General features: G+C 40.9%; 1 protein-coding gene across 24 annotated transcripts in view; it reads right to left on the bottom strand.

Annotated features, from left to right (window-relative positions):
• Adgrl2 (adhesion G protein-coupled receptor L2) overlaps positions 1-12,596 on the bottom strand; it is a 203,100-nt gene that overhangs the window by 160,412 nt on the left and 30,092 nt on the right. The window contains exon 1 of one of the 24 annotated variants that reach the window (XM_085835424.1): positions 11,334-11,496. The exons of the other annotated variants lie outside the window; for them this stretch is intronic. The gene's annotated coding sequence lies outside the window, so the exon portion shown is untranslated. Of the gene's footprint in view, positions 1-11,333; positions 11,497-12,596 lie in introns of those variants that run through there. 24 annotated transcript variants of the gene reach the window in all.

Genomic DNA, 12,596 nt, shown 5'->3' with positions numbered 1-12,596 from the left:
ATGTTTTATAAGCAATAATCAAGGCTAAATTTTTATGGAAGTTATAATCAGAGAAAAGTGGTTTTAGAATGTATTGCTAATATCTTAATGTGTTACAGCTGTTATCCTAAATCCCAGAGGTAAAGCAGAGATTGTCTTCAAATAATTCAAATAATTTCCGTGGGCTAGGTATTAATGCTTCACCCGTTCGGTCCTGCTAAGGGATCGTGGTAGCTTTGTCATAACGCCCACATAGGTCCTACAATGACTACATAGGGATTTGAATCTGGGCTAGTTTTTTACTGAGAGACCTAGCATAAGCAATAGGGCCCCTCTGCTTTGATTAATACTTTGTCCAGATATAGATGTCTTAAAATCAAGCACGACTTAAGGAGTCAAAAATACAAATTAACTCTCTGTATCTATAACATAAAATTCTGTTATTAAAGAATTTTACTGCGTTTATTCTCTTTTTTAAACTAAATCACAAACAGTAGTGTCCCCAGTCACATTCACATTAAAACACTTAAGCCACACAGACATTAGAGAGGTAGACATAAAGCCTCGGTTTGAATTTTTGGTATTTCCTCACATGTGTTCCGATTTTATATAAAGGCAAAGCTTTCGATGAATGGAGGAAAAATGTGAAATTTTCAATTTCATTCTTTATTTTAAAATGCAGAAATCTGATATGCCTTAACCTGTTCACTCTTGGATGAACAGGCTTGAACTGGCCGTCGTCTGTGAGTTCCATAGAAATCTAACAAAGTGCACATAAATAAAAAGTATTCTTCACACCTTTGTTAAACAATCTGTGACACAGACAAAAGGAATTCCTTTGAAACAATTAGAATAACAGTCTTGCTATTTTATTGTTAAAAAATTGTTAACTTTTAAAGCTTAGAGATATGAGAGAATTGTAAATATTTTTCCTTCGCTTTTTTCTCACCTAGTTATGAAAATATCCAGGCTCCTAACTTCTCATCCTTGTGTTCCCTGAACCCAGCAGCAAGTCTCTGAGTTCTATTTAGAGTTCAGCTTCTGCACCTATGCAAAGTACTTGACATAATATTTGACTCATGATTTAAGGATGACCAAAAGCAGTTTTTTTTAAAATAAATACCTTCCACATTTTATAATCCCTTATTAAGTTACTTCAACAGTATGCTCATTCATTCCTTATTTGTGAGCATTATTCTTAAGTAAGAGTCTATTCATAATATATCTTACTTTAAAAAAAAAGTCTGCTCAAATAAACTCAGGACCCATACATACATATTTACTCTTAAATCATAAATTTGCAAACAAGCATGAGATATTATACATCATGAATTGATATTCTTCAAGAACATAAGATTATCTGAGAATTTTCAAAGACTGTCGAATTGATATTCTTCAAGAACATATGATAAGATTATCTGAGAATTTTCAAAGACTGTCAGGGCTGCTTCAAATTGCAAAAGGCAGCCATCTACTCATTCTACAATCATTCCCAATATAGTTAGCAACCAGCAGTATTTCTCCAAGAACATTTTTGAAAACATTTTGCAATGGACTCAGATTTCATTAGGCTGGGGGGGGGGGGGACAGCAGTGAAATAAACAGCCTACGTTTAAATTTAAGACAATCCAAGTAGCACTTACCCTAGCTGTGCCTTTCCAATAACATCACAGAAGTTATGCACTCTGTGACAGCCCCAGCGCCTCGCCTCACAGTTCTTCTGGAATGAATTCTCCAGTAACCCTTACCTCGCTGCGAGGGAATCTGAGGCATGATCAGGGAGAGCTCCACTTCCCAGTGCCTACCCACCCACCGGGATGAGAAATGTCCCTGCGTGGCATTATTTAAGACAATGACACAAACTTGGCAGTAAGGAATGCCTATCAAGAACGCTATTGAGAAGGAGAACGTGGTGCTTGTGTGAAGCGCGGCACCGTAATCCTGTTGAAGAATAATTGCTGTTGCTAACAGTCTTACCCTATTAGGAGAATGCTCCGCAGAGCTGTGCCACAGACTTGTTGAGATAACGCAGAGTGTAATACTGACACAAAAGCCCACGTCAGTGCCAAGAATCTCTCTATTACACCATTTTTTCTCACCTGCAGGGAAATGTTCTGTATACCAGCAACGATCTGACGCCTCGCATTAGGTAAAGATTAGCTAATGAAATAATATATTCAATACAGTGTTTCATTAAGAATCAAAGCCCTTTAAAATACAAACTAAGTATGTTTGTCACACCAATTTGGCAAGGGAAAGAGACAACTGCATCTCTCTTCAAGAATACCTAAGTGGGTAACCCGTTTGCATATCCGTAACAAGCAATTTCTCAAATATGACTTCACCAAAATGTAAAAACAGACACTGGCATTTTCAGTAGACTGGAGTACTGTTAAGCAAATGTATTCCGGCGATGTAAAACAACAAAAATGACCTGCGTGCTTACTGCCCTGATTGTCAAAATGGCCATGTCTAGAGTTAAAATAGTTCTGTATATTGAGCTGAGAAGTCTGAGGAATTCCATGGGCACTGTTAAAGAAAAGAGCCACTTTCAACCACGCCCTACCTGTCCCGCTGCACTCATGGTCTTCTGAGTTATCAACAGCCCCCTCAAACCTTCCTGTAAGGTCCTCACTGATGGTCGCCTTGTTCAAGTGTCACTCAACTAAGCTGCTCACTATGACAAGCACACGTCTTTAATCTGAAGTGACCAAGTCTTTGTTTCTGAAACAAGAACACAGTCAGTCATCTAATTTAATTTACTGAGGAAGTGCAGGGACGGGAAAGGGACACAATGTGCTACTTCGTGCTTACTGGTTGTTTAATAATATTTTATATCACCTGGGAAAGTCCCTAAAACATTGTCATCTCTTAGTAGCTATAGTTACTAGACACCTTTCAAATGTGTTCTTTCCTACAAGTTCAACCAAATTAAAAGAAAACCTCAAAATGAACCTGGTGTGTTTAATCTTACTGTTTTTCTACTTATGTGCACTAATTCAGGGCACACTTGTGTCTTATATATGCAGGAAATGGTAAGTATCGAGCTACTAAATTTCCCTGGAATTTGACTAACCTCAAAATACCTTGCTTTCTAGCCACCTCTTACTCACACACACAAAAAGAAATTATGTCGTTAACATAATTTTCAAAGGGTAAATTATCAATGCAATGTGCCCTGGCTTGCTTATCTCGTATACAAGCTCCCTCTGCAGGTAATAACAAGGGTTCGCAAAAATGTTTGCCATAGCTAAACACTACTGCCTATGCTGCTCTGTCATTTGGGGAAGAGGATGCCTCCTGAAAATTTGTAATTGATGAACAATCATCTTATTCCCAGCCCTGGTTAAGAAGGTAGCCTGCCTTGGCAGCACGCCTAAACTTATCAGAGTCACCTACAGGCTATATTCATATTATGGGGGATAAAACACAACCAGAAAACCTTGTTTATACTGACCAAGCCTGAAATGACAGACACCCAACCCATTCACCATGTGAATACAGCTGGCAGTTGGGGCAGGGAGGGGGTGCGGGGGGGGGGGGGACACCACCAGAAGAAAGACCAAAAAAAAAAAAAAGGGGGGGGGGGTGGAATGAACACACCTCACACTTTATCTTCATCTTTCTCTCTGTAGTTCCAAAACTGTAGAGTCTTTTTCAAAATAAAATATTAATTCAACAACAAAAAAAGAAAATTAAAAAAAAGAAAAAAGAAAGAAAGGCTCTCTCTACATTGTAAATGCCCTTTCCTCTTCTGTACGATTTGTTTTATTTTAAAGTTCCTTTTAATCTCCCTTTATACAAAAAAAAAAAATCTCTATTGCTAAAACGTCTTCCCCCTGGTTCATATAAACAAGGATGCACGTCTGCCAACATCACACAACAGGAAAGGGTGGGAAGCAGTTTCAAAGTCTTGGGGTCAATGTGTTACCCCAAAAACTGCTGAGAAGACAATGTCTGGTGCCTTCACTTCCAATTTCTCCTTTCCATCGCCCACACCACCCCTTCCCAACATGTAAATAAGGACTAGAAACTGGAGCCAAACCTAACTTGCTCTGGCTTACATTATTAACTCATAAGCTTAGCAGCACTATTTTCTTTTTAACTCTTGTTTTGTTTGGCTTGGTTTGGCTTTCTGATACAAGGACTCCCTATAGAAGCCAGACTGATCTCCAGCTCATGGCAATTCTCCTGCCTCAGCCTCCTATGTCCTGGGGTTACATTCTTGAATAGCCATGCCCCACAAAGGAGATGCTTTCATAAATAAATAAATAAATAAATAAATAAATAAATAAATAAATAAATAACATTGCTAATGAGCAAATAACCACTATAGGGTGTGAGTGTGGTTCAGATACCTGCCTGTGCAGGGCTCCAGTTTTTAACCTCAGACTGCAAAACTAACAAAAATATAAACAGGGCTTAATTTTCATGCTAATGACAGAAACATCACAGAGACAAAATTCTATTTCATTAGATTCCTCCCTCTCCCCCAGGAAACAATAAAATAAGGCGAAGGCAGCATTTTAAAACGGAGGATGTAACAATATGTGAACCGCCTTTTGTGCACACTGTGGGTACCACAGCCCTCGCATCAGAAGAGGCAAAGGGTGTTTGTGTTCCTCTTTATTCATCTATTAAAGCAATCAGAGAAAGCACAACTAGCCCAGTATTTTATTCCCCACAACAGAGGCCTAAGGTATCTTAACTCTAGTCTATAGTTTCTATTTGTTGACACAATGAAGTAGTTTTGTATCGTATCCATCTTTTTTAAAACATACACAGCCGATCAGTCTCCAGCTCTATCAGTCTCCAGTGTGCCTTGTGTCGATTCACAGGAAGCCTTCAGCAAGCACCTGGCCACGGCTGGAACATGGGACCAGAATCCAGCACTGCCAAAGGATGGTCCCAACAGCCACAAGAAAACTGAGGACTTTAGGAACGAAAACAACTTTAAGGATCGGAAAATGAGGACGACAAGGAAGAAGCTGGGGATGGGACAATTGGGAGAGCCTTGCTTTAGTAGCAATGAGAAGGCTCAATTCCTAGCACTGAGGGAAGGGGGCGGAAATTAGTGGAGAAAAGGATGTGTAAGAAAAGTAATTTCAGATCAATAAGCACAGCACCGAGCACTAAAAGACAGATGCTTTTAATGCAGAAGACTGACGTTTCCCTGTGGAAGGTATGTGTGGAATGAAAAAAGAAAAAGAAAAAGAAAAAGAAAAAGAAATGTTGCTTTTAAGGGAAGACAGAAAAGTCATTTTTAACACTCTGCTCTACCTCGGTGGAAGCTGGGAACTGGTTACGTCATGGTATGCTACAGAAAATAAACGCTACAGAAAATAAACGCTAAGTACCAAGTTTATCAACATTGTGTCATGGTTCAGCCATCTTATGGCAAACTAGTAACTCTGGGTTACTATCCTCTAAGGGGGAAAAAAAGCATCAGTCAAGACCAAAGTCCCAGCCCCACCAGCCAACTGCCATTTTGACAGCAGTTGGGGTTACATTGTTCTGCCATCCAGTGCTGGAGTAGAGTCAGACATATAGACCTGACACAGCAGTATCATGGAGAGTGGCAACAGTGGGCAGTGTGGCTGCTTTATGGTCCAAAGGCTGAGAAGTCCTTGAAAGCAGAACAGAGCTGAACTCGCCAAAGCATTTCGAAAGAGATGCATCAAGCAACCAGAGTTTGGATTTTAAACTTGCATTAATTCTTTTTTTGTTTTTTGTTTGTTTTGTTTTGGTTTTTGGTTTTTTGAGACAGGCTTTCTCTGTATAGCCTTGGCAACTATCTAGAAATAGCACTGTATCAAGAGGATCAGAATATAAACTGTTTGCTTTGTGTATGTGGATGGCAAAGAATGGGGTTAAAAGGTATGCTGTGATGGCTAAGCCATGCCTTTTTCATTATTTATTAGACTGTCCTGGCCCATCTTTTTGTCACTTCTGTGCTAAAAATTTCATTGTGCATATCAGAAAAGGACCCGGGCTCTATATGCTTTTGTTCTGACAAAATAATATTGGTTTGATTTGATGTTCTGTCTAAGGTTAAGCAACCATTTTACCAGCCTCCACCATCTTTCACAGCCAAGGATTAACATTCTCTTTTATCGCCATTTCTTTTTCTTCTATCGGATAATTTTTTAAATAATCAAGGTTATTTAATATGTTCTAGAATAGAATCAAAAATTGGTCACTGACTTAGGGGTGCTTCTCCGGCATGCTTCTCAACCCTGCACATCTGATTTTATAGATCCACCCCTTTAAAAAGGCTTCAAGGGGGTCCAGGTTTTATCTTAGCCCATCCCCAGCCTTATGTGGGCTTCTTTTAAAGAAACTAATTGCAGTGCTGAAATTCAGAAATTGATGTGAGGTACCGTGTCTGCCTTTTAATGTTTGTAAGATGTTCCTCACAGATTGGGGCAAGGAAGGCAGCAACAGCAGAACCAACTGGGACCCGTTTTTGTCCCCCATTTTCATGCCCTGCCCTGATTAATGTCTTGCTATGCAGAGGGAGACATTACATCCGGGCTAAGAGAGACCTAAATTTTACCCTCAGGCAGAAATCTGGTTTAAACATCTCTATTTAAAGTGACATTTGTCCTCCTCCTTTCAACTGGTTTCCCTAGAAATTCCAGGAAGTTGACTTCATGACCTAAAAACAGCCGGGTGGCTTTGGAGCAGCCCTTGTGACTATTACTGCAACTGGGTGAAGCTTCGTGGCAGAATGAATCAAGGTGGCCATAAAACAGGTGCCCAGCTACCTGTACTACTTTATTGTGCTCAGAATTTAAGATCAAGGATTCCATATAACTCTAGTGTTGGTGATGAGAGAGAGAGAGAGAGAGAGAGAGAGAGAGAGAGAGAGAGAGAGAGAGATCCTAAAATGTTCCTGGGGCTGGTAACTGGCCATTCTTTGTGATGGAGGGAGTTTCTTCAGATTCCTAAAATCATGCATAGCATTTCACAACACTGATCCGAAATATTAACTGATCAAAGAGTCTAAGAAAGCAACCTCTACAAGAAATGATAACACCCAAATGTACAGTGTCTCGCATGCTATCTGACAATTTCCATGAAAATAAAAACAGGAAGAGAAAAGGAAAGAGATACATAAAAAAAGAAAAATTAACCCAGTAAGCAAACGTGCATATTACAACAGAAGCCAACGTCCTCACACTGCTGGTGTGGCTTTTGATATTATTAAGCAATTTCAACACTGCTGGCAAGTTTCTACTAACCAAGGTAATCTAATTTCTGTTGCTTTTCAACCTAAATTGATTTTTTTTCCTTTTAGCTGTTCTGGTAATTGAACAAATTTATACAAATGTGATGGGACTTTACTTACCACCACAATGCATAAAATCCTCTATGAAGACAAACAGTATGACTTCATCGTGCTGTATTTTTGTTGTAATTAAACAAATAGTATCGGAATTTGCTTTGTGCTCTTCAGACATTTCCAAAGCATCTCCCATAACTGCACTCTATGGGAAGGTATTATGAGTTCAGTTCCTTAAACTGATTTTCCCCAGGGAGTATTTGCTTGTCAAATAAAAAAGGAAGGGGGGAGGGACAAATAATAAGCTTTCAAAACTTATTGATTAAAATTTGTTTTAGAAATATGCAGATTACTGCATTTAATCTATCAACCAATGACCTAAAAAAATATAGATTTTTTTTTAAAGTATTTTTAGCTGATTGGACCTTTCTATTCTTATGGCCAGTGACCTGCCTAAAAATAACTACTTACATCAAAATTACATTAAGGAATTTCTCTAGTATATAACACATGCTTAAGAAAACCTACACATCAGACCCGGGTGACTAACTGAAGTCTAATAGGGCCCACTTACTCCTTGTTGGGGACCACTCAGGTCAGTATACTACGTGTTATGATTCACAGTACCTAATTACAGTAATTAGCCATCTATCTTTATATTAAACAAACCATTTCCTTAAGCTGTTCTTAAAGCATTAAAAAAAAAAAGCCAGCTCTTCACCCAATCTATGAGAGCATCTCAGGCAACCGAAGATTTTACAGAATGGTCTCAGCCTACTTTTCTGATAAGATCACTCTAATTAGAGTAATCTGATGATTAAATGCCTTCTCAACCTTTAATCAGGAATTATTTGCAGAGATGAGTATTTGGGTAGGCCTGAAGAACTAGTGTTATGTAACAAAAAGCCTAACCAACCTATGATTTTCATCTAGCTTTCAAGTAGAAAATGTTTTAATCTTTGCTTAAAATAGTTCCAAAACAGTTGAGCCCCCATGAACTGACTCGGAACTGACCATGATACCTACAATAATCTAAGTCCTTTTTCCGCTCAGCTACAAACATTGCCATTCTTAGTACTTCATCAAAGCCTTCAATTTAGATAAGCATGCTTGTAAATAGTCTTCGTCCACAACAACACACCTCATTTCTAGCACATGTTACCTACAAAATTGTGGTTTTGTTTTACAAGAATCTACCGGATCAAATGCAGGCAGGTGTCAAATGACCCTTCAAGACTCAGAAGCAGATACAAAGAATCAAGATCACAAAGAATCAAGAATCAAGATACAAAGAATCAAGAAACAAGTGTAAGCTTCCTGCAGGGAAATTACTAAAAGTAGCACTTTGCAGGACGCTCAGTTCTTCTCTGTCCAAAACTGTTTGGCTCTTAACCGAAATCCACCTAACCTGGGTTATAATTATCAGCACTTAGGTAAGTGATAAAGGTTTTTTTAAAATCAAACCAGAGTCTTTCTTCATAGGTGGGGTGCAGGTGAATGAAGATCACATACAACAATAAATCTGTAGTGCTGCCTCTTGTCCATAATACATCTGGTAATGAACCATTGTTTAAATAATTTTTCACAAAAGTTAGGTCAAATAAATATTTTTACAGAAAGCAGAGCAGTAACGTTTTATTCCTGGGGTTTGCAGGTTGACAGTTCCTTGACCTTCACCACATCTCTGTCCATTTTCTCAGTTTGCCATGTTAAGGACAGTAAATTACGACCTTAAATTTGTTAAGAAAGCACACAGAGTGCCAGGACTGATCAAAGTCCTAACCCTAAGTAAGTCTTGGTTTTGAAGCACTCCATTCCCCTGCATGTTCTGAGGAACACCCAGCAGCCTGGTGCTTCTGCTGAGGTGAGAACTACAGCACTGAAAACTCCCAAGTGCCCATCTGAAATTAGGACTCTGGGTGCTGCATGGGAGATCTACGTATTCATATTCGTTTTCATGACATTCGGAAGTTCTGCTGGGTGCTTTGATGTTACTCCACTAATAAAGCAGGGCGAAAAGCCTGGAAAACAAAAGTTATTTATTGGAAATTCTCATGTCAAAACTTGAAGTAATTGGTTTGGTCTAGCCCACATGATTCAATATTCCGAATTCCCTAACTACCTGCTCCCAGGGCTATCTGCATTTCTAAATTCGTTTTCTGTTGCAAATACTTATTACCCTTGTGATTGAAAATGTCAGCTGAAGTGCTTCGACGGCACATTAGTTTTTCTTTAAGTTGCCCAATTTTGTCATCGAAAAGCAGAGAAATCTTATTTGCACTGCATTTTACACCTTTAGAGATTTGCCAAATCCAAGATCATATAAAACGAAGAACAATGCTTTCAAGACAATTTTTGAATGATCACTAATAGCTCTCAACGATGGTGTGTTTTCTCCATAATACTTTGTACTCAAAGCAGTTAGCCAAAATTAGGGTACAGAAGTCACAATCACAACCAATGACAGCCCCCCCCCCAATACTACAGTACTTCTTTGGCTACTGAACAAAGCAGATTTTTAAAAAGCTATCATAAAATGATCACTGGGTGAAGCTCTCCATTGGAAAGGCACTAAAAAGTCTCATTTTGATCTGAAAACAATTACCACCCCATTAAACAAAAGAGTAAAATATTTAGGCAATTAATGGTGGTGGGTTTTCCCCTCTTAAACTGGTACATGAGAATTTATTTCCAGTATTAGGAGCTAGGACTTCTAACCATTAGTAAATAATCCTTCCTCCAAGATAAGAATGTCAATTCCTGGTCAAAAACAAACATCACTGGTAAACCAGAGATTGGGGGTGGAGGGGAGCTTACAATTTTTCAACCACTCTGTTTGTCTTTAAAAATCAATTTTGAAAACCTAATGTGAAATAAATACAAGTAGTTTCCCCCAGAAGAAGAGACTTCTCTCTTGACCTCTCTGCCCTCCACAAAAGCCCCACAGACTAGTTTCTTATTTCTTTCTTCATTCAAGTTCTGAGCTGGTAAGAGAAATTCAGATAACACAGTGCTCTCCAGATGGGAGGAAATGAATAATCAAACCAGCTAGGTGTTCTCACTGAAAAACAACTTTATGCTAAACAAAAAGGTGGCTAGTGTTTGATCAACTTTTAAAAATTAAAACAAAACTCTACCTAAACAGAATTACCTCTGTTTAAAACAAGTCATAAAATTGGAGCCTGGCACTTAGAAATGTTTTCCAAACTGATACTCGCTTCAGAAGTTCTGTTAATAAAGCTCACGTGGGCTTTTAATTTTCAACAACATCTACTTATTTTTTCTTCCTTATTAATTTAGCAAGTATATTTTTTTAAAAAGTTTCCAATGTGTAGCAATGAGAGTCTTATCACAGAATAGCTATTGTTGTATAGGCTAATTGAACGCCCTTCTAATTATAATAGAGCAAAGTGCGTTAGGTTTTAGAGAAAAAGGTTAGGTTACACAGCGAGGCTTTCTCAGTGTTCCACGAAGGGCACCCCAAAAGACAGGCAACAGAGACTATCCTAAAACAAAAGGTCACCGTTTTCCTAGGAACAAACCATTTATCAATAGAAAATAATTGTCTTGCCATCTGCAAGGGATCCAGAGCAACAGACAATGGTTTTTGGTTCACGTAATTACACAACAGTCAAAGTTCGGCCGCACAGCCTGATCCCTTCTTCCAGTTTGCACCCTTTACAATTCCCATTGCCCTTTGGGCCTCGGCTTGGAAGCAAAAAGGAAGACAGGCTGCAGTTTTCTCAATTGAGCTGAAGCTAAGAAACCTTTGATATGCTAATCGCCCCCTTCAAACGGTAAGAATTCACACTTGCATTAATTCAAACAATTTGTGCAGCTTGTGAAATGGCACCTCTTTTACAGCGGAGCAACAAAAGAGGAGATGCGAGCAGTCTGAAGGAACTCAAAAACAGAGCATGCGTTTCTGGGGATTCCATCACGCACCAGTTTGCTGGACGGTACAGGGAGGGAAGACAAAGTTCGAAAACACACCCGAACTTAAGCAGATTTTCTTAGGAGTCTCTAAGGATATTCAGTAAGCATCAAAGGACACTACATTTATAGTTACCTTTGGCTAGGCTCGAGACAGTTCTATCCAACCTTGATGCTGTCACGGTCACCCCAAAAAACTTCTGTATTTCTGTGGACGAATTAGTGCCTCTTTAGCGCCTGCTTCTTAAGGTTACCCGCCATGGACCCTGACTTAACAAGCGAACTCCCAGCAGGCAATCATTGCAAACGGGCGTGCCTTCCTTCAAGGTTAGAGCTAGAGGTATGCAGCGTCAATTTGGAGGGGCAGGCTCAAGACTTAGACTGCAGAGGGAGAAATGAATGAACCGACTACTGGGAACGCGACACCTCTGGAGATGGGGAGCCAGCAAAGGGAACTAGCGCCGGGAAAATGCAGAAGATAAAGCAGTGGGGCAAGCGGGGGGGGGGGGGGGGAAGCTCCTTGGAAACCTGGAAACCTGGTCTTTGTAACAGCAACCATCTGGTTGGTGCTGAGGCTCAGGCGCGCCCAGGCTGCATGGAGAAGCTAAGCAGCCTGACACCTTTCGTGAAGCAGGAGGAAAACATTTCCTCCGTCTGAATCTGAGAAAGCACGGTTTGTATCTGGAGGAACGGAATGAAGGGGCCAGGAAAGGGGGAAAGGGAGAAAAGAGGAAAGGAGGGAGGAGGAGGAGTCCCCGCACGCCAGGGAAGGGCTATGATGGGCAGCGCAGGACGCTGCTTTTAGAGGACAGGCTGGACCGAGGGCTCCAAAACACCCAGGCAGACGCACGAGCCTCGGCCTCTGCTCGCAGACAGTCCCGCAGTCGCTAAGGCCTCCAGCCCTTTCTTCTAACCCAAACCCTGCAGTTCAACGAAGAGAAAAAACTTTGCTGGTCCCAAGTGCAAGAGTCCCGCATTCTAGGGACTCCTTCTCGCTGAGGATCTCCCCCGTCCGTGTGGCAGAGTCTCGGATCCAGGAGCCCACGCCCGCGACCCCAAAGGTCCCCCTAGCCTCGCGCTCCTCCCACGACTCCTTCTCCCGGTTGCTTTCAACCTGAGGCTCGCACGAGACCCAGCAGGATCCCCACCCCAAAGGCAGCCCGGAGCCCACGCCCCTTAACTTCTGCTGCAGGCCCAGCGCGGCCCGCTGCTGCCCTCTCACTGCGGGTCCGGGAGCTTCTCTGCCCTGGCTCTGGCCCGCCTAGTCCCAGGGCCCCGCCACCCTCGGGCTCTGCACCCCGCTCCCCTGGCCCCGGCAGCCCACCGCCCCTGATCGAGGCCAGCCTCTGAACCGGCGAGGCCACATCTGGCTGTGCTTTGCTCTCAACCTCGCCTCTCA

This window comes from Mus caroli, unplaced genomic scaffold, assembly GCF_978045245.1.
Source record: "Mus caroli unplaced genomic scaffold, Mus_caroli_1 scaffold_3, whole genome shotgun sequence".
In the NCBI taxonomy this organism is placed as follows: Eukaryota; Metazoa; Chordata; class Mammalia; order Rodentia; family Muridae; genus Mus; species Mus caroli.
The sequence above is the reverse complement of the archived record's forward strand: the minus strand, read 5'-3'. Positions and strand labels throughout refer to the sequence as shown.